We start from the raw sequence: 24,489 nt of genomic DNA on the forward strand, positions 1-24,489 counted from the left end.
TGTCAAGGAAATATTAAATTCACAAGAGTTCCCAGCCACATGTATGACAACGCTATGATTTTGCAGTTCTTGCAAGATGCCAACACAAAGCACTTGGTATTCCCAAAAGGTCATCCATCTGGTACTGAGAATCAGTGTGGCAATGTTATTGTGCCTTACTAGTTCAGACATTTAAGGGAATTTGGAAACATTTAAACCATAAAATATAAAAGCCTAATGCATTAGTAACAGATTGAAAATTTTGGAAGATATTTTATACCAAATAATTTTATGAAGATTAAAGCAATATTACCTTTACAAAATCGGCTATTTCTTTATAACAATTTGATTTAATTAATAAGTTAATAACTAAATGATATCATAATAAGTTAACTTTCAAAATCCTATTGAAAAAAAATTGTATAAAAAAATAAATTTTTTTTCAAAAAAAAAAAAAAGAGAAGTCATTAAAAATGAAACTCTTGAATAAAGAAACTACCAATTGTAGATTTTGCCATCCCAGCAGTTTACAGCGTAAAAAGCAAAGAGATGAAAAAATAAAAAATAATAATAAAATATGGATTTGTAAGAAAACTGAAAGGAATATGGAACATGAAAGGCAATACCAATAATTGTAGAAACATTAGAAACAGCCCCTAAAAACTTTGAAAAAAAAGACAAGTAGAAATTGGAACCAAGGGGAAGATTGAGACTATACAGCAGACGATTATGTTGAAGACTTGAGGAAAATTCTTGAATGTGGAACTCTGTATAAACTACAAACACTAATCAGCCACATAGAAACTGCAACAGAAGTAAAAGAAAAAGATGGAATATCATAAAAACTCAAGGAAACAAACTATAAATCTTTTTATACCTCTAGAAAAAAAATCTGCATCAGTCTCGATCAATACCATACCAAATAAGCATTAAAGGTCAAGGGGAATGGATGGATCAAAAAGGGAAAGCACTAACCAGAACTCCACTGGATAAATCTGTAGACTGATTTTGAGGAAGCATATTGCGAACCAACTTTCAATGAAGCCGAATGGTCATTGCCAGTGAAAACTCAATCGTAAGCAGTTGTGATAACCAAAAGTCATTTAGAAGGGTTATTGAAAAAGGTGGAGAGTACTCGAAATCTGAAGACTTGTTATCACACAGACTCCACGGAACATTATTGGTTATTATCAGAGACTAATCTCTGATGACAGCCTGTGTGAGAACTCCTAATGAGTACAAATAAAAATTTTTGTTCAAAGTTATTACCTGTAAATCATGTGACCATTTAAATACACTAATATCTGATGTACTTTTGCTAGCATAATATAAGTTGTTCTACAAGTTTTTAAGCTTTATCAAAGCCATGAAAATATTAAGCTTTTCAATCGTAATATGAAAACTCACAACCTGTATTTTTTTAAATGGCGTCAAAGTGAACCAGTGCAAAAGATACAATCGCATTGAAAGGGGCCGTTAGAATCTTTAAAAGATTTGTTACCTGAAACATCTGAGATAGCAGGTGAATGTCTAGCTGCCCCATATCCAACTATAGCAAAATAAAAACATTTATAAGTTAGTGAGAGAGAACCTCAGCAGAGTGGTCGATTTAAAAAATAAGAACATATTATTCATTTATGTGTTACAGAAGATCAGAACATAATACCAATGTTGTTCTGATTTTCTTGACCACATGAATATATATATATATATATTAGACTACCTGTGACCCGTTGGGTATGTTATATTAGCTATGGAATTCATGTATGAGCGTGACACTTGTGATGTAAAGAAAATAGTTTTTTTTGACATAGCAGAAACATTTCTATAAAAGTATATTAAAATGAAAAAAGAATATAGATAGATTTCTATGAGTCGTTCTGTTTATTATAAATGATTATTTTTGAAAAAAATTTTTTTTACAGTTACTGAATTATAAGTGGTTGGCCATACTTATAGGTAAATGTGCACTGAACAGATACCATAATACTTATTATAGTTAAATTCAAATTTTGATATATCTGCTATTTTTTTTATTTTTTTTATATCGTTCATTTCTGTATTATGTTTAAGTTATTTTAAACCCCACTCTTCCCATGTTAAATAATAATTTAGAAATAATAACGTTAATATTTCAGCGTCCCAATTGTTCTTTTGTTTTTTTTGTTCACGTTTAAATTATCCAAATAAACAATTGTTAATACTATCTGCCTTTTTTTTTTTTTTTTTACATCATTCATTTCTGTATTACGTTTAAGTTATTTTAAACCTTATTCTTCCCATGTTAAATAATTTCGAAATAATAACGTTAATATTTCAGTGTGCAGGTCATGCGCGCATGCAAAACCGGATGTCGTAAACCAGAAAGTGGGTTACATACATCGTTACAAGATCATTTGAGTTTTATAATTATATATATATGTGTGTGTGTGTGTGTGTGTGTGTGTGTGTGTGTGTGTGTATATATATAAAAGAAAACATTAATAGGATTTAAAGATGTTTGATTGATTTTATTGTAAAACTGGTTTCTTATGAGAACAGTTCTTTTATTGAATTATTTTTCGTCTCCAGAATTTTCTCCTTCTTTCATGCTGTTTGGAGATGGCTCTGGGGGTTAAAATGCTGACTGCTGAACTAGCGATCGAGCTGTAAATATTAGCTTGAAACACTCATGTCTAATCATTCTCAGCAGCCGTGATATGGAGAATCAGCTGTGTGATTCTTGTAAAAGAAATATAAAATGTTACTGTTTTCACTGAATCTCTATTTGTGATCTCGGTATAAGGTGCTCAAGAAGAGATATCTTGGATTACATTAAAGAAAATAAAATTCCAAGTATTTTCTAAAGCAATCATACACCAAGACCATTATTGACCTGAATTCTAGCAAGAAATGTTGGAAAATTATTTATTTTTCTGATCTTTTGAGATAAGGATTGATTATATTGATATATTATTTCAGTTTTACTATAAATGTACGACTAATTGCCACTGCTGCTGATTAAAGTAGGCGAGTGACTGGGTCCGTCAGCATAAAATATTGTAAAACAATCTTGTAACAAAAGAAAACAAATTTACTCTAAAGTTTCATGACGTTATTTTTCACAAATATGTTTTTAAGTCTGCTGTACTAGCGATCGAATTGTAAATATTAGTTTAGTGGGAGAGAACCCCAGCAGAGGGGTCGATTTATAAATATAAAATGTTACTGTTTTCACTGAACCTCTATTTGTGACCTTGGTATAAGGTGTTCAAGAAGAGATATCTTGAATTACATTAAAGAAAATAAAATTCCAAGTATTTTCTAAAGCAATCATACACCAGACTATTAAAAGATAGTTATTAAAGAAAACTCCTGATTTTTATTAAATATTCCCTTTTACACTGCCAATCTACTGAGTTCTTTAGCCCAAAAATGTTGTTATTAAAACAAACAATAAAACGACTTAGTCACAGTCGCAATTATTTTTGGCAAATTCTTAAAGATTGAGACTTTTTTTCAACCCAGGGTGACACTTTTTTTATTTTTATTTTTTAATCTTTGTAAAAAAAAAAAAAAAATAAAAAAAATAAATGAACAAGTCTATTTCTTTATTATTGAAATAAAAACAAAATGAATTTAGTCAGTCACAACTTTCAGCCGAGAGTTTTTTTTTTTTGCAAATTAAATTTTACAGGTGACCTTTTCTCCAAAATTTGAATTTTGTAACACAATAACAATGTAAGACAATAACAATGTAAGACAATAACAATGTAAGACTAGAAAATCTTTGTAAAAAGTAGAAGAAATCCTTATTATTATCAACTATTGCTTTTTTTTTTTTTTTTTTTTTAAAATGAAACTTAAAACTGTTGAAGTTGCTTTGACTTAATGACTGAGAATTATTTTTTTCCAATACAGCGTGCCAAATAATTGTCTCACTCTTTTAGGATTTAATTAGACGTACATAAAATCATGTTTAATTAAAAAAAATAAACTTTTCATTTTTTTTTTTTTTTTTACAAAGATTTCAAGAAAAAAAAAAAAAAAAAAAACGAAGAAAGTGGCACAAAATTGTTTCGTTTTTTAAAGAGTTCATTAATGTAAATAAATACTTATGTATCTATTTACTTTCTGCCTTAAGAGAATATTTTAAAAGATAATTTATTTTTTTGTAAATACTTTTTATATGAATTTGAACATATAATTGTCAAAAAATAACCTCTTAATTGAAACTTGGAAAAAAATTCATTTTGTTTATTTTAATAACAGATTTTTACAACATTTTGCGCTTACAAACCCAGTAGTTCGTTTGTGTTGAAGTTGCTTTAATAGCAAATCAGCAGGAGCAAATAATCATACATTATTTAGTTGCACAATTTTAGTAAAGTGCCTTATGTATGACCAAAATATGGCATGATTAAATGCCCGATTCGGCTCCTGCTGATTCAAACTTTACACATTGTTTCTATATGACAAACAGCAGTTGTACATTGATTGGACATGATTTTAGTTGTACATTTTTAGTAAAACCCTATATTATTTGGATTATTCGCATGACCGTTCTCATCTTGGGTTATTTTTATAACCTATCAACCTCAAGAATCTACAGAGAATTTCCTCCAACTTCAAGAATCTACAGAGAATTTCAAATGAAATCTTTTAATTTAACCCACACGGGTGGCATGCTCTCATTCCATCAGTCATGACTGGATAGAAGTAATTAGCAATCCTATTTGGAGTTGTACGTGCACTCTAGAAGAGTGTAACTTACAACTGAATTTTACCAGGTACTTTATACACTATGCCATGGGTCCATGTTCAAAATTCTGTGCAGATTTCCCGAGTTTGACAAGATATACGTAAAAAAGTTGGAGGTTACATTGATCAAAATGTTTTGAAAATAACACTCAGGATGAGAACAGTACTCCAAATAATAAAAATCATTTATCATTACTCCTTCTATATGGGTGTATGGACACAATTTCAAACATTTAGGAAAGAAAATATAGAAATGCAGCGAATTATGTATCTTTGTTTTTACTTGAATAGTTTTCTTTAAATAAATTTTTCTTTTAAAATTTGAAGCAGTTTTAAGTATCCCTTAAAAGGATTATTTCATTTTGTAGAAATGTCTATATTTATCCATTTCAATTAATTCCAAGTATATTCGAAGGCTAAGTTACTGACAAATCTAAACAATATAATCTATGCAATGGTAAACTAAAATCTAAACAATTTCTTGTTAGAGCTTAATCATCTCATTTTCAGATGAGAGAGAGAGAGAGAGAGAGAGAGAGAGAGAGAAAAAATACACACATACACGGAATTCAGAATATAATTTGCATAAAATAGTCCAAGATAATACGCATACCACATCACATACAAACAATCCAGAATTAAAATATATTAAAAAAGATTTTCATAATAGAAAAATTTGAAACTATAATTTAATCATTTTAAAATCCAAGTTTTTTGGGATTTTTTTGCATTAAAAGATTAAATCATTTTCATGAAATGTTTATGCTCAATTTTTGGTTATTTCTTTTATAAAATATCAAAGAAAATAAACACTTATATGATTTCATTCAATAAAAATCAACGTATCAACATCTACAAAAATTTAATATCTCAACTATTGTAGTGGATCAATCAGTTAGCTTGCTATACTTAGTGAGCTTAGATCTTGTCTGGGGTGATAATCATTTTTTACTTTTCGTCTAAAAAGAGATTTCAACATTCTAAATCACAATATTAAATGAATTGCTTAGTTTTATATATTTTTTTCTATAAGTTATGTAATTTATTGAAACTAGGAACTCAGGCGACGCCAGGTAGCCCTGTGAGTTTTCTAGATAAAAATTTGAGTATGCCTATAGCACTCTAACTTTAGAAAAATTCAGAGATTTTTGCGAAAAAAGAAAATTGTTTCAAATAAATCTCTGTAAAATTCTTATTTATGATTTACTTTTTACCAACAATGAAACAAGATTTTAATATTAATCATTTGCTACTTTAATACATTTTCTTCATATTAAACAAACCGTATGTCTTAATTGCCCTTGTGGGGAGGCAGATAAATAAAATACTAAGTATATTTTTACAACTTTTGAATAATTTTTTTAATTTTTTAATTTTCAGAAACTTGAAAAAAAAAAAAATAAATAAATAAAATAATCCTGTTACTATTTAACGAACACTTTTCAAATGACTAACAAGAATTAAATGCAACTGTATAAAAACATAGCAAAAATTGTTAACTTTCAAAATTGCGATTATGAAAATTTGTAACTCAGTCATGCACTTACCATGAAATTAACAATAGAGTAACAAAAGATTAGCAATGTCTCGTCTGTGAGAAAGAGACTGCATGGAAAAGAAAAGGACACATCTCCAACTAGATTACGAAGTCAGTTTTGTACTTTATCAAGGAAAGAAAGAGTGCTTTGAGCGACACATCCTCAGATGTGGCAAGAGTACTTTATCTTATGACACATCTGATTATTAGACAGGTGTCACGAGAGAGATACTTTCTAGAATGGTAAAAAAATGATCCAAACATCTTGCCACCAAGTTTAACAGCAGATTTGATGAAAGTCCTTTATTTCAGGTCTGCAGTGAAAGTCGAAGCTGGAAGTTTAATTTTACTGTATTACCAGCAGTTTAGCCCAGCTTTGCTTGAGCCCTATGTACTGTTCATAACTTTATGTGCATATATATATATATATATATATATATATATATATATATATATATATATATATATATATATAAATTAAAAAGTTTGACTCGTGTCCAGGTAACCTACATATAAAATTTTGAGTGTTTAGACCCAAATTTGGCAGACAATTTTGGTAGAGTCTGTAATGGTCAACTCTTTTAACTTTAACCTATTGGCAGTCAAAGTTTCGGTAAAAAACTGATTAAAAAGCTTGCTGCATGTCTGAATACCCTTTATGTAAAATTTCAAATGTTTAGACCCAAAACTTGCTGAATAGTTTGCTAGAGACTGCAAAGGGCAAATCTTTTGAACTTTGATCCTTTGACAGCCAAATTTCTGGCTGAAACCTGATTAAACAGATTTTTTCCAAATCTCAATACCCCTTATGTCAAATCTCGAGTCTGTAGACTGAAAATTGACAGAGTAGTTTGGTAGGGAAATGTACACACAGACACAATTTCACTTTTATAGATATATTGGTTAGACAACCTGTGGCCCATTTGATCAGTGTTTATATATATATATTACTAGCCGGGTGACCTGATGTTGCCCAGGCCAAAAGTGTAACTTATTTCTATTAAAATTTTCTATCTCACCAATTTTGTCTATCTTTTTCTCCACACCCCTTCTTCCTTCACAGCCCAGCCTATTCCTCTCTAGCTGGACATACACACAAACAACTCTCCTTTATTTAATAGATTCCTCATGGAATGAGTCTGCATTTTATTAACATATATATTTGTACATATTAACTAGTGATAAGTTGATTCCAATATCTTTCCCAAATCCGATACAATTACTGATTCCGCACTAAAGTCCAGATGTCGATACAATTACCGATTCCAATTTTGTTTATAAACCACTAAATATTTAACTATAGAGTTATTTTCCTCCTATTACCGTAAAAACACTCATGTTAAATATGCAGATATTTTCCTAAATGTAAAAATACACTTGTGGGGAATGATCTATCGATTGTAGTTTTACTCGTAGTTTAAAATCAATAAATAGTTATTATTTTATCATGACTATCAGCAGTTGAAAATTTTGCTTAAAACAAAATTAAATAAAAAAACAAAAGAATCGTTTTAACATTAAAAAAAAAAGTACAAATTTTTCTGATTCTGATACCCCCGATTCTTCCGATCCGGTTTATCGGCTCAACACTAATAGTAACACTGAAAAACCAATCCCTCTGATGAAGTCTGTTTCAGTTGACCCCCAGAGAATAAGAATTTTTTCTAAATTTTAGATATATTACTCAGCCAGGACAATGCTAATCAAGAATATACCAACTTTGTGGGCGTTTGTTTTATAGTTTTTTTCATTTTTACCTGAATACACATGCACACAGAAAACTGCCCTTTATATAATAAATTAAACACTGAATTTTAGTGTTGTACTGGAGCCCCCAGGGGCTTAGATGGTTTGTTTAGATAAGATGTTATAAGAGCCTCACTCATTTGATGGAAATATTCATTTCATGCATGAAAAGTGTGCACGGAAACAAGCATGCAAGATCAGTTTTATTAGTATATATAAATTTCAGTGTTGACTTTACTGTTTTTAAATAGAATAAGAAGCATCAGAAAGAATCAAGTGTGACTCTTAACAACTGTTCCAATTTGCAACGCACTTCTCAATCACCTCATTCAAGAAGGACATGTTTTATTGTAAAAACCTTATAGCAAAGCAACGTTCTGCATATCCATTTAGACCACCGGTCTTCCTTCTTGCATAAGAAGATACAATGAAAACAGATCCCTATCTTGTTTTTCCATAATTTATTAAGTAAAGCAGCCACTATTGATTTTCAACAATAAAAAAAAAAGGTGAAGAAAGCAGAATGGGAGAGGTTGTTGAAACTGTAGTCATTTGATATCATGATAAAAAAAATGATGAAACAAACAGCAGATGCACATGTGCAGACGGACACACAGACAGCATCATCAGTTATTGTAGCAGCAGCAGGCAGATTTTGAACAAACAGACTTTAAGAGAGGATCAGCAGATTAACATAATCTTACATTGATACACAACCAGTTTGATTCCCCCTCCTACTCCTCTATTTCTCTTGGGACATATAAATGTATATATCGCTAATATGCAGACAACAATATTTAAGTAGCAATTGAAATGTATTATTTCTTAATAATTATAAGACTTTATATAGAATGGAGATTCCCAACCTATGGCCCATGAAACTTTTTTTCTTTTTTTTTTAAAGCAGCATATCAACATTTTTCGGATAAAATTGAAAAGTCAAATTCTGCAGCTATCAAATATTCATGTTTTCTTTCCTTTTCTCTCTTTTTAAAACTTCTGTTCAACTCAAACAATGCATATTGCCAATGAAACATAGCGGGCTACTGTAATAGGAGCCAGATTAAAAACTGGGTTGCAATGTGGATGGGGAGTTAAGCTACAAGTTGTTCACATTACACTTAAATTTCTGCATGTTGGTACAGGCAGAGAAACAGAGAGCGAATTTCAAAGACGCGCAGTCCAAGGAAAGCAGCTATCAAAGGAGAAAATCTTTAAGCATCTAGGGATCTCTACAGCGAAAGGGTGATATTTTGTTTCTAGTCAGTTGGGTCTGGAGTACATTTAATCACCAATGGAAAGGGTGACCACACACTCATTAAAGCTCAGAAATATAGGCTTCAACATCAGACGCAGTTTGTATTATTCTACTATTATCTTCTATTATATAAATCTAACCTGTCTGTTTAAATGTTTGTATGTCTGCCTAAAACTTTTCAGCAGCATCAGACTGGGTTGAAACCGGTACCATCTGAAAGGGCAATATCTTGGTCGAATAATATGTGAAAATTGGAAAAAAACGGTCAATTATTTCCTATAGAAATGGACGCTTACAATGAAGGAGGTTAGCAAAAAACTGTTCCTTCGTGACAATTTAGCCACAAACAAATTTTCTTGAATTAGTTTAAATAGAAAAAAAAAAAAAAAAAAAAAAAAAAAACCCAACCTTACTTAGCTCACGCGAGTGTAGAGTAGTGGTCATAGTGACAGCGTCTTTGTCTTAAGGTTGCATGTTCACGCTGACATATCGGACATTTTATTTTTTGATTTTTAAAGTTTTAATATTTAAACGGTTATTTATGTCATTTTTTTTTTTAATCGCTTATTTATTTTCCATCACGTTCGCTGTTTTTTGTTTTTGTGATTTTTAAAAGTAAAGTATTAACATTTAAACAGAGTTATTTCATACGTTTATTCTTTATTTTCCATTTTATTAGTTTTGATTTACCCCCCCCCCCCCACCTCATCCAGGCTACGCCGAGTACCCCTGCTAGTTATTAATATAATCAAATATATTGGCACAAGATTAGCGCAGGTCCAGATCCATGCCCTTTTCTGACTGAAGGAGAGATAATTTTGATGTTAGTTTTTGTAGGGAGATATTGTTGTCTTCTCAGATACAGCGTGTTGAACACTTGGGATTTAATGAGCTACAAATTCAATGAAGGGATATATTACAGAGCCAACGCCCATTGCCTTTCAAATGTCTTACCTAATCAAGTCAGGTTTTAAGCCAAATGCTGCAACTGTTATAAAAAATTTACAATCATTTAGAAATTTTACGGTGCCATGGAAATCTTTCCTTGCAGACTACAGAATAGTCATCTTCAAGTCCAATGTCAACAAACATCTGTCATGTTGTCCTCTGAATTAATCATAATTCTCAATCCTTTCATAGTACCGTTCAAGCCTACAACCGAAAATCTAACTAATCCTTATCCTTAAGTGGTTTTGAGCCTTGATAAGTGGTGAACTATTAGCATAAACAAACATAGAGAGGTGATCGCTAACAACTACAAACCCCGATGGTGAAAAACTTGCGAAACAGCATAATACAATCAAATACAACCAGAAGCTAATGTGATACATTGGTTTCGATTTTGGTAAAGGATTATTTTCAGTTTTAGTGCTCTCGTGGTGATACAATTTAGAAGGCAACTCTAAGCTGCATCCCTCCCTCACCGTTGTTGCATATGACCACCTCGATTTTTTAATTATTCAAATTAAAAATGCTCGCATGTGTAGAATAAAATAAGGAGGAAGGACAAACCAATTCCTCAAAGTCTATTTCATAATAAGATTCTTCAGTCATATGACAATATTTTTTCTAAATATTTATTATTATAACTTACACATACTAGCGTGTGATGCGTATGTAATCTTCAGTGTAGGAAATGATAATTTCTGTCAATCAAGGGATTCAAATCCATCTGCAAAGTCACCTTTGACTATGCAACCTGATATTCAACCTCTAGGCCAACATCAATTTAATATATAATTAGGGCTGTGACAATAAAATATTCTTTTAACACTTGAGTAAATATCCAACATACTTAGACACACTTAATCAACCGAGAACCACATCTGTCTATATATACTCAAGAGTCAAAACAATGAAAAGAATATGCTGTTGTCACAGCCCTATATATAACTAGCGGGGGTACCTGGCGTTGCCCGGGTGTGGAAAGGTTTTATGGTAAGCATATTGAATAATGGACCCCCCCCCCCAAAAAAAAAATGAAAACAGCAGAGAGCACCCGTGCGAGCGCAAAAAAACTAAGTATGCAGACAGGTTTGAACCTATAACGCTAAGAGGAAAAGGAAGTGAAAAAAAAAAATGAAAACAGTTTAGTGGCCGTGCCCACCGTGACAATTGATGTTGGTGACATTCGAAATAAGCTTAGTCATTGCAAGGCGTATGATGACTTCGCAAAAATGACGACGAAAAAAGTGACACCCTCTTTGTAAAAAACGGCCCAGTTGAAGGTGAAAGAATAAATCTTTTTGCCCAATTTTTGTATATTTGCCATCCGAGAGACTGAGCTTTCAAACGATACCAATTTTGTTAGTTTTGGTCACACGTGTCAAAAGTTTTAGCAAGACATACACACATACAGACGTTTGAGATTTATATTATAGAAACAGATGTCGAATAAGCATGACATATTCTGTAAACTTTGTCATATAGTGTTCAATAGTAGAGGCTGGAACATAGTTTTATGCTAAGTTTGAATATTATTAGTAATTCTCCTAGAGACCCAATCCTTATTTTTACATAAATATATATTATTTTTACATACAGACACTAGTGTTTCACGCTTATACATATTCACTATAGAAGATGATAATTCCTGCCTGCCGAAGAGTTCAAGCCCAGTTGCAAAACATCTTGGACTCTGTATCCTGATATTAAACTCCTAGTGAGTGGAACTGAAGTTAGTAAATATTTCAGACTAGCAAGGATACCTGACGTTGCCCAAGATTGAATGATGATCAACGAATGTTTCACAATCCCATATTTTTATTGTCATAGAAATCGGTGAAATCGCAATCAAATCGATTAATTGTCTGCTTTAATTGGGGACACATTGCGATGCACCAGAAGGAAGCTTCACATGCCTCCCCGCAGTGACTTAATCCACAATACATTGTAGTCTACATTGCACTGTAGAGAATCTGTTGATCTTATAAAATTATTTTTTATATATAATGGCTTGAATTAAAGCTCAAAGTGGAAAAAATCAAGTATCATCCTTCAATTGTGCTCTACACAGAAACATTAATTTCGAACACACCCCTGTCGTATAAAAGAACCTATTGTTGATTTTATATGTCTGGCCTTACTGTATTTACAATGTAATTCCCTTTATTACCTTATCTACAGTGTGATCAACATGCAATTATATAAGTAAGCTTTAGATATCATTACAGAACTTATTATTCCTGCCTTGATCTGAAAGATAGTAATAGTTACATAGATTCAATGTTGATATGGCAACATGATTAGCGCGTGGTTGTCTATCGTCTCCCTCTGTGGGATATTAGCATATCAACAGGTCCAATGTTACCATGACGACAGTGAAGAGCGTGCATATGTAGGCAATATTTTGGTTAAATAAATTTCATCACAGTGCCACATTTACTTTTATAAAAAAATTTGCTTGGATGGGATTAAATTGAAAGATCTGCCTTTAAAACATTGCAGTGACACATATATATTCCAAGATCGTGATTGACTGATACAAATATTTTCATTTTTTTTTCACTTATTAATCATTGCTGAGCAGGGGGGGGGGGTTCCACCCAATATTTGCTTATTTTTATTGCTTGTTAAAGCTACATTGTATAAAAAAAAAAATAAAAAAAGAAGATGCTAGAATACTCATTAATATCTCTCTTTCTTAGAAACAATCAACTAATTGGTTTTTATTATTTAAAACAATTTTCTAATTTATTTATTGCGGACTATTCTCCTCATCTTAGTTGTTTTACGCTTTTCTTGGCCTTTTGGCCAAGATCAAAGTGTAGTATCTGTTCCGGCAGATACTGCACTTAAGATAATTTGTACCAGTCAATGGAGGGGAAACCCTCTATACTGGGACAATTATTATTTTTGGTAACCAGAGTGACCCCTTTTTGCCTACTTTTAGGGGAGTTGGTTTTTACCTCACATTAAAAACGGCCTTGTGCCTAATTTGCTTAGTGGGGGAGCAAATAAATACCATCTTAGTTGTTTTACGCAATGTTTCGGCCAACTATTCCTTTGGTCTTCGTCAGGTGCGGCCGTGACGGGATAGGAACTCCGAATCTTCTAACTGCATTCTCAGTAATTACTGCCATCCATAGTTGTTGTTGTCTCACCACGATTTGGCCAAGTCATTCACCTGATGAAGGCCAGAGGAATAGTTGGCCGACACGTTGTGAAACAACAACAACTAAGATGAGGATAATAGTCCGCAATAAATAAATTAATAAACAATACTCATCTCAATAATATATAAACAATTTTCTATTCAATTTTACAATAACAAAATTCTTCATTTTATCTGTTATTTGTCTTATAAAAATTTCAAAACATTTTTTTTCTTTACAGATTAGTATTTCTCACCTATATGTAACTTTGATAAATACACATTAAACTATTTATTATTCAAATCTTTTTTTAACCTATTAAAGAAATCGTTATACACGGCATAATCATGTTGACACACTGGTTCCCGTTAGATTACTGAAGTTAAGCAACATTTAGCTTAGCAGTACTAAAATGGGTGACGATTTAGGAATTCCAAGTGTTCTACGTGCTCCGTGTATCTCAGCATTGTTTCCAGTCGTCGCGCACTTCTCCTTGCCACTGGACTCGAACAGTGCCGATTCAAGAGAGGTATGGTTTAGGACTGCACAACCCTTGCCTCACAATTACATGCACAGCTACTCTTACTGAACGGAGGTATCAAAAGAAATTGTAAACAACTAGCTTACCACAGAAAACTGAATTTTTATTAATTTCTGTTGTATTGAGAAAATGACAAGAAATGTTTCATCTTTGTGTAAAAATGATTTGATAAAAAAATAAAATAAGACAATAAACATAATTACTCCTATATTTTGAATTTTACTATACACTCTTCACTTGGGTAAAGCCAGTTAAGTACACCTAGTTATAAATAGATTTTTTTTTTTTTTTAATTATACAGTGCTAGAAGGACATCTCACATATAAAGTGATTTTTTTTTAAAGGCAGCAAACTTAAAATTGATAATTATTTTCTTTAATTGCAGATTTGGTAACTATTAGTTGTAACTGCTAAAATTAATCTTTGAAATTAACCACATATTTATTTGTATAGGAAAAATATTTTTTCTGTGATTTATTTTGATTTAAAGTTCGCCACCTTTAAAACAAAAAAAGCACCATTTATATTCCTATAAAGTTGTTTTTTCCCCATTCTGACATTGATATTAAAAGCCTAGTTTTCCTATCAGTATTTAATTGCTTCCCCACAAGGGCAAAATGTGACACAAGGTAGTTTTTAATGTGGGGGGAAAAAACAGCTCCCAAAAAAGGGGCACTCTGGCAGTAGGCAAACATAAAAATTGCCTTAATATAGTAGGGTTTCCCCCACATTGACTAAAAACAAATTAACTTAAATGTTGCATCAGAACAGATACTACACTCAGATCTCAACCTACTTTTTCTATATAAAAATTATTAACATGAACTTCTTAATATACTCAGTCAGCAAGTATATGAAAGTTAACTTATTTGCATATTCTTTTGAAAAATGAGCGTTAATTACTTATTTTTTATGGTTTCTTATTAGATAATTGGTTTCATTTCACTATTATGCTGAATTCTATTTATGTATAGTTTTTATTTTCTGCATTATTGGTAGAATTAAGGATGAAAACGTTCTAGTCCATGGAAAGATCTATTTATATGTGTATATAAATGACCTTGTTGGTGTATGTGCGAAAAGTCTCTTCCAAACTCCTCTGAATATTTGGTCTACACAGTTGAAATATGATATGTAGGATTATTTGGACCTGTAACACATTTTTGATTTGGTTTTTAGCTAGTAAATATTGCTGCTAATGGATCAAAAATGAAAACAAAACAGTTGACCATGACAAGATCCGTCAAATAAAACATTACTCCTGCTGTTACTTTTGCACATGAACAAAATTAAACATTAATAGTTCAAAGTCGTTTAATTTTTAACCTTTCGTATTCATTTGTTAGTAGTTTAGATGGTAACGATATTGGAGAGATAAATAACGACTAAGGCTGGAGCGCTAAACATTCTAGTTTTAATTCTAATGGTTGGTACCAAGTCATATTTTTTTCATAACTTTGGAAATCATTACTTTATATTGGCTAATAATCAATAAAGAATTAGCTTAATAATAATAATAATAATAATAATAATAATAATAATAATAAAAATAATAATAATAATAAATCTGCATGGATTAAAATATAATATTTATGTGTATTTTACATCCGGGCAACGTCAGGCGGAGAACTAGTATATATATAAAATTTTACCGTCATTGGATAATTTACCTTTCACCAGACTATCCATTCACGTGAAATCACCTTTTTCTTCACCATATTCCCTTTGCTTCACTTTTTGTTATCAAGTAAGATCTTTGACTTACTTGCAGTTTCATCAAATACTTTTGCATGCAAAATCCGATCCCGCATTTTGCTAATTTCTACCCTCTGATGAGACGGAAAGTATTTCTTCAAAACTCTGCGGATTAAGGACTATCCACTTATTAAGTGTTTCCTTTTCAGATTAAATATGTTTTAACTCTTTTTCTAAGTGATTTTTAACATGTTTTATTAACTATTTGCTTTTATATATATATATATATATATATATATATATATATATATATATATATATACACACACACACTCATACTATCAACTAAAGTGTTATATCAACATATTCTAGCCAGCCCTTCATTCTCCCCCAGTTTCAATTTCCTTCTCCTCACATTAGTCAGTATATAAAAGTATCAAATATACCATCAACGTTTCTTTTAATAAAAGAAGCAAAATATAAGGTTACTTGATTTTTTTTTAATGTGATTTTATCGTTTATGTTTCGGCATTTGCCCCCCCCCCCCTTTATTTATTGCATCAGATTTTGTTCTTATATTCAATCTCATACATATACATACAGCACACACAAGATTTATTTATTTATTAGATATTGATAGTATAACTTTGGGATTATGTGAAAAAGAGACTGTGTGGGAGTTGCTTCTGCAATAGCACTCCATTATTAATCTAATCTCTTGTGGACCATTTCTTCCTCTGTATGGTTTTGTGCTGATCATATTTATCTTCATTTGGTCTGCTGTTGTATTATGTTACCTAAAATAAAGGCCAACATTTGCAGGATGCTGACTAGGTCTGCCATTATGTTTTCGAGATGAGGATTGATAGTATATTATTTGGATTAGTCAGACTAATGTTCTCATCTTGGGTGTTATTTTCAAAATATTTTTTTTTTGGTTTTTAAACACACACACACACACAGAGTAATAACGTAATGATCTATAGAGAATATCTTGATACAGACAAAAATTATTTATTTCTAAAAGCATTCAAATGAATAGCAAAAATGAGAAAAACAAACATTTTTGTCTAGTCATAGATAAATTTGTCTGCGAACATGTTGAAAACAGATTAGCTGATCTTACTCAAGCATATCAAAACATGAGAAATGTGTCCAATGAATGTTATGAATATTGTAAGGTCTATAAAGAGATTTAACAAAAACTTAATTTTTAAAAAGGTCAGAGTAAACAGTTATCATAAAAAAAGAAAATGCAAACTTCTGGAAAAAAAGAAAAAAAGGAATTGGGGGGGGGGGGGGGAGAAGAGGGGTTGAGGAGAAGAAAATAGAAAAGAAGAGAGTGATAAAAAAAAAAAAACTAATGAATGAATCCAGCTGCCCTTGTTAAACAATCAACATCCCCGTACCATAGTCTTTCCTTTTTTTTTCTCCTCGGCTGCTTATTTTAACTTACTCACATGATCAATTATTCTCATACCTTAATAAAATTTGAGAATCAAAAATAAATTTAGCAAGAAGATAAATATGTATCGGGGGGGGGGGGTTCAAGAAAAAACAAGAGAATCTCTACTATTACATAAAAAGGAACTCCCTGTGGACTTGAAAACAGCTGGGCCGATTTTTTATGAAATTTCACACGAAGGTACGCTATGTGCCTGGCAGTGTTCTCAGAGTTTTGCATTGCAATGTCTTCGATGAGTATCAATAATTGAAATAATCCAATGAAAAAAGAAACGCGATTTTAACCAAACCTTATCCAACTTACACAGCCTAACATCACAATTGCATTGGAAAAGTTTTATGATCACACAAGCAGTAAGGCCAGGTATATAAAATCAACAGTAGATTCTTTGATATGACAGGAGCATGTTCAAAATGAATGTTTCTGTTTAAAGCACAATTGCACCATGATACTTGACTTTTTCATTTTAAATTTAAATTCAAGCCATTATATATAAAAAATAATTTTATAAAATCATCAGTAGGTTCTCTACAGTGCAATGTATTGTGGACTAAGTCACTGTGGGGAGGCATATGAAGTTTTCTCCTAGTGCACCGCAATGTGTCCACAACTAGAGCAATCAATTTGATTAAAAAATGGGCGATTTCACCGATTTTCGATAACTTTAAAAATATGGGAGTGTGAAACATTTGTTGATCATCATTCAATCCCAGAAAATGTTGAGTTTTTCTACTAGTGTTTAATATAATTTAACCAGAACAAGCTTTAGAAATCGTATCAGCATTCAAATTAAAAATAAACTTTTTTTTTTTTTTTTTAAATAAATAACTCATATCCACCCAGAATTGCCTTGTAATCATGTTTCTATTATGATAGTTTGGTTCATTAAAAAAAAAAAAGTGAATAAATGAGAGATAAATTAAGCCAATTACGGTAATTAGAAATTTGTGGATCTTTTTTGTATAAGTTTAATCTATCAAGCTGGTGCTATAAACAATCCAAAGTTTATAGAGATTAAGATCACAGGTGACTGATACTACATATGTAAAACATATAAAAAGAAATAAAATAAATTATGATTAGCAATGAAGCTTTTTAGTGTAATAAAGATAGTAGCAATGTTTTTTTTTTTTTTTTTTTGGGGGGGGGGGTCCTTTTAAATCAATTTCATTCAAAATGATATTTATACTAGTCTTTACTAGCTCACAAAGTTTGCTACTCAAAACAAAAATATTAAATAACTACCAGTTCACCACGGCTTTGCTCAAACCCTATGTACTGTTCATAACTTTATGTGGATGCACATATATACATTAAAAAGTTTGACTCATGTCCAGGTAACCTACATCTAAAATTTCAAGTAGTTAGACCAAAAGTTTGGTAGAGTTGGCAAAGGTTAACTCGTTCAACTTTAACCTCTTGGCAGCCAAATTTTCACCCAAAACCAATTAAAAAGCTTGCCCAATGTCTGAATACACTTTATGTAAAATTTCAAATGCTTAGACCAAAAACTGGTTCAGTAATTTGGTAGAGACCACAGAGGTCAAAGTAATTTTTTAACTTTGACCCCAATTTTGACCCCTTAATATTTATTGTTTTGGGCTCAAATCAAATTAAAAAGTTTGATCCATCTCCAAGTAACCTACATCTAAAAATCTACATCTAACCTACATCTAGAATTTCAAGTGTCTAGAACCAAAATTGGTGGAGGAGTTTGGTAGAGTTTTCAAAGGTCAAATCGTTGAACTTTGATCCTTTGACAGCCAAATTTCTGTCCAAAAACCGATTAAAAAGATTTTCCCAAATCTCAATACCCCTTATGTCAAATGTCAAGTCTGTAGACTTAAAATTGACAAAGTAGTTTGGTAGGGAAATGTATACACATACAGACAGACAATTTTACTTTTACAGATATATAGATTACATTTCATTTGTAAGTTTGTTGTAAACACAAACAAAATCTTTCGCATTTATTCATATAAGTATTAACATTTTCGTAATCATGATAAAAATTCAATGTAAGGAGCTAAAAAGAACAAGACATTTTCCTCCATGCAACACATGTCCTCAACTCTCACTGGCCAGATTTCACTTCCATACATCATTCCTGATAGTCTTTCCATGACTTAATTTCATTTAAAGTATTTGATAATAGTAAAATGCAATAGATAGCTGTTTCTGTGTACTACTGTAGGGTTTCAAGAGCTAGAGACCATGGGCGACTGGAAAGCACCAAAATATCAAGAGTTGCATCATCATGATTCATACTGCGTTAAAAAATTTGGAAATCTTAGCTGCAGCTCGGAGCTCTTTGAATATTGTAAAGACAATGAGATGCAAGAGAAATGGAGAAGCAATGGTTAGCAGAAAGACTAATAGAAAGTGTCCTGACTGCATGAAAATTGCTTTATAAAAGCCAAAAGCTCTTCAGCAAGGTCAAATATCCAGTCTCATCCTGGATGTTTTAATTCTTCTCAGGACCAGTCGCAAAATGTGTAGAACAACACGTGGTTAGCATACAGTCGTTCACATCAAGGTTTGCATTTTTTTTTTTTTTACACAGTGGTCACCACTTATTAAGGCCTGGAAGCCACTCAGGGATAAGGGTTATTGCAAGTACAGTACATTAGTGTGGAGATTTGATGAAGTGTTTACTTAAGGGGGCGGTTCATAAGGAATTTGTTAACGTTGGACTTGAAGACATCCAAGTTGCAGTCAGGTGGGAAGCAGGCAGACGTGCAGTTCTAGGAAAGAAACTTTGTTCATGGAATCCACGTTTTGATTTAGGCACAGATAAAGAGTGCATGTCATCAAAATGAAACTTCTCCAAACAGTGATGGTTTTTAGGTCTATTTCCAGTGGCAATTATATCATGCCGATCCATATCTTTTAAAAGAAACCCAGACTCAATTCAGGTCACTATAATGAGTTGGTGCTTAATGTTGTCAAAGTGCAAGATGGAAACAATAGCTGTGAAGAAGGCTATATACCAAAGAGCAAGACTCGGCTCTGAATCACACCACCAGAAAATCCCAGAAATGGCCGTATTAAAACTTCCACAATTTCACCAGTCATAACATTTTGTTGACCACAAAACCCTAAAGACTATTATGTTTGCGACAGTTGGAAAAACACCAACCGTACCACCTGCTACATGAAGGATGAGCTGATTGCCAGAATCAAACTGGCTTTTCAGGTGTCACTTGGACACAGTGAAGGTCATATCCTTTTAAGTTCAGGTTCAGTCTGGAAACTGTGGTTAGTGATCAGGTGACTTCTTTTGAGTGACCCATGTTCTGTACTAAAATGCTCTAAGAGAACACATCAATTATTCATGTAACATGTTTTATTTTCTTTTTACAAAAAAGGTCAGATTTGTCTCTAACACACTGTATATATTAGAACACAAACATTTCTACCAAAGTAACTTCCTGCCCTGTCCTCACTAATTTTTTAGACCTGTGACAAATTCAGTTTTCTGAACCCTGCATACCTACACACCAAAAACTAAATACTTAGTATCCCTCACAAGTCAACCAGAGAAATACTTAGTATCCCTCACAAGTCAACCAGAGAAATACTTAGTATCCCTCACAAGTCAACCAGAGAAATACTTAGTATCCCTCACAAGTCAACCAGAGAAATACTTAGTATCCCTCACAACACAACCAGAGAAATACTTAGTATCCCTCACAACACAACCAGAGAAATATTTAGTATCCCTCACAACACAACCAGAGAAATACTTAGTATCCCCTGCAAGTCAACCAGAGAAAACCGCTGTACATCCAAGGCCGTCTCTTGCATTTAGCTCATTTACTTGGGTCCTTATAACCTAACGGAGCCCAAAATATACATTCCTAAACATGGTAACATATAAAACAAATATTGAACAGCATATGATGACATTTTTAATTAGAACTACATAATAAATTTCCATAGTAGTAGTAATGATGTTCCAAATAGTCAATGTATGTTTTCATATTGTTTTTCCTTTTTTTTCTTAGTACATATGTCATTGCATTCAAGCAATTTTTAATTTTTAGCAATTTCTGAAATTTGAATGCAGATTACTAGTTCTTCCATAGTAATATTTGACACTTCTGGTGGAAGAACGATGCAAGTGCCAAAAGTTGAAATTTTTAGATTTTTGTCGCAAAACGTGTAAAATATTAAGGAGAATTTAATCACAAAAAAATCATTGCTGAATTCAAAGTATTTATTGTGAAAATAAGTGTTTGAATATTTGATGTACGTCTGTTGAAATGTGAATACTTAAGACCATAGATTTTCTTTAAATTCTCTACCTAATTATGTTCTATTTGTTTCGATTTTTCCAGACTTGCAAATCAACGATTTATCTAATTTTAATTTAGCATAGATCTATCAATATCTTCAATCTAAAGTGTTTTTCTGTTTTATATTTACTGCACTGACCTCTATATGGTTTATAATTCTATCTGGTTAAATTGTACTTTATGTTAGAATTGATATTGTTAGGTTGTCTTTATATTTAAATAGTTAATAAATTTCTTCCATTACACGATTATTAAACCCTATTTAAAAAGTTCAAAGAAATGTGATTATGCTTCAAAAATTTAACCTTTTTTCTTTGTGAAAAGCATCAAGTGATGCTTATGTTGCTATACCACTGAACACATTATTCAATACGCTTTCATTATCAACAAAATTATTAATCTCACAAAGGTAGAGATTATGTTTTCGGGAAGTTTGTCCCTTTGTGTACATCCAAATATACACATCACTTGATCAATTATCATTAAACTTGGTCAAACTATCTATAAAGGTCCAACTTAGAACTGATTAAATTTTGGCAATGTCATTGTCACACAAAAAAAAGGGGCCTCCATAATTGGAAAAAAATTAACATTTCTTCATCACTGACAGAAAACAGAAAAGATAAAGTGTAGTATCAGAAAAATTACAACACTTTGATCTTAGTTAAAAGATCAAGTGTAAACACTACCATGGATGTACAGATTTTCTTTACATGGACACCTGCACTAGACAACCAAATAAACTTTCACCAATATGCCAGTACTTATCACCACACAATACTATTTACCATTGAACTTTCATACAAGCATATTCTATTCCTTGATATAATGATAACATCCCAGAGCAACATTATTTACCTCATCCTAAACTACTATAGCAACCACCCTGCCACTACCAAATGTATTTTTTTAGATCACCATGATTACTTCTATAAATTAACACAATCCTAGCATAGCCATTAACCTATAACACTGATTAAATTACTGAAGGACATAACCCTTACAAAAATGGATAATCAATTCATAGTAAATTAACCAAACATTATTTAATGTACGGTAAGCAAAGTTACTTATAGACGAGAAAAACAGATTGTTATTAGATCTTTTTCTTTGTACAGAAATGAACGTGACAAACACACAGAAACTGTTGCCTGTTATTTTTCATAATAATTTTTCAGATGTGAGTGGTCAATGGCAAAAAAGCTGAAATCCAAATGAATTTTGCAACCTGACCCCCCCCTCCTCTCCTTCGTATGTGGCAGGAGGAGTCATTCTTAGATAAAATAGTCTATCTCCTACCACTGCATCATGAATTGTTTAAAGAATAAAGAGAGAGAGAGAGAGAGAGAGAGAGAGAGAGAGAGAGAGAGAGAGAGAGAGAGAGAGAGAGAGAGAAGAATTACAAGGAATAAGAAATAAAATTGAGAAAAAAAATAAATAAAATAAAAAATAGCGGGTGGGATGTAACGCCCTACCAATTCGACAGAAATCAATCTTTGCTTAAAAACATTTTTTTTATATTGCCTTTTCTTGATTAAAAGAAAAAGCATTATTCTGCTTTTTCTAATTCCTAAGTGAAGGCCTCACATCTCTGAGATATTTTCCATGGAGTGAGTAGGCAATTTATGTCTTAACCATTTAACAATAATTACTTTGTACTTAATTATTACTTACAATGTTAGATATTGAGTGTATAGATCCACTAGTACATAATTTAGTTAATTGAGAATAAAAAAAAAATGGTAAACTGCTTAAGAGTTAACCGAGATTAACTTGATGATCTCAAGTAAAAAAAAAAAATGCATAAGTTTTGAGAATGTACTAGAAAAGAAAAATGGCTTAAAGATGATGATAAAAAAGAACAGTCTATTGGGAAGCATGAAAGATGTTTGAACTTGAAAATGACATAATTAACTAGCAGAGCTAACCGGTGTTGCCAAGGAACATAAAAAAATAACTAAAAAATATTAACTAATAGGTGTAAAATTTGTGCTTCCAAAGTACTACAACCCCCTCACCTCTAGAAGAGATTTTTTTTTTTTTTTTTTTTTTTCATGTAATCTTACTTTTGGATTACTACCTACTTTATGCAGGACATTGAGCACTATAGAGTATGACTATGTAGTAACACTAACAAAAGGACAGGGAGGTTCTTTATCCCTGATGACACTGTTTAAACATATATGCAACTAAGGAGGTTTCCAGAGTCCTACTAAAAACCAACTATTAAAAGAAAACATCACTGCCAACATCATGCTCTATAACAGATACAAGTGGAAAACGAATGAACATGTATCCCAAGGCAATAGCGGAAACTCTAGAGAAACAGCTCCAGTCTGTAGTGGAACGGGGACAAAAATAAATGGTAACATTCAATGCTGCCAAGACTAAGCTCCTTTCCTTTAATAACTACAAGAAATCTTCTTAACCACGTTTAGCCATGGCTAATGATACATTACCTAAAAGTACTTCGTTCAAACTCCTCAGCTTAACGTTCACAGAAATTTGAGTTGAAACAGATAAATTGAGGGTATTGCCAAAGTTGGTGCAGAGAAAGTGGGCTCTCTCTACTGTGCTAGAAAGTTATTTATGCCTGAGAGTATCCGTTACCTCTACAAGACCACCATTTACGTATGTATGGAGCACTGTTGCCACATTTGGGATGGTACATCTGCTACTAGTCTCTCACTTTTAGACAGGATTCAAAAGAGGTCCCGTATTGTCAGCTAGGCTTCAACTGCTGTCCCATCGACATGTTGTATCCCTCTGCCTGTTTTACAAGTATTTTAATGATGCCCCAATGAACTACAAGCCCTTGTACCCCCCCAACGTAAATACCCCCCCGACAAGCAGCAAAATCTCACCCCTACACAGTAGAAATCCCTAGATGCCAAAAAGCCTTCTAACCTAATAGTTTCTCCCCTAAGTCTGCTAGACTTTGGAATTCCCTTCTGGGTTCCTGCTTCCCTGACTGTACTGACATGCAGAAGTTCAAGTGTAATCAGCTTGCTTCTCAACTCCCTACATAGTACCCTTGCAAATTATGTCATAGATAGTAGCCCTAAATCAAATTAGCACAATTTGTGCCTTGTTTGGAGTGAAAATGTAAAAAAAAAACCCTAATTTTTAAATTTTA

At 32.0% G+C, this 24,489-nt stretch overlaps 1 protein-coding gene and 1 pseudogene across 8 annotated transcripts in view; one reads left to right on the forward strand and one right to left on the reverse strand.

Moving 5' to 3' along the window:
* The window catches only part of LOC145254644 (uncharacterized), a 237,061-nt gene that overhangs the window by 108,607 nt on the left and 103,965 nt on the right, over positions 1-24,489 (reverse strand). The window lies entirely within an intron of this gene.
* On the forward strand, positions 12,993-13,138 carry LOC145255018 (U2 spliceosomal RNA; annotated as a pseudogene).

The sequence above is a fragment of the Euprymna scolopes genome, chromosome 30 (assembly GCF_053919585.1).
Source record: "Euprymna scolopes isolate OS-2025 chromosome 30, ASM5391958v1, whole genome shotgun sequence".
Classification (NCBI taxonomy): Eukaryota; Metazoa; Mollusca; class Cephalopoda; order Sepiida; family Sepiolidae; genus Euprymna; species Euprymna scolopes.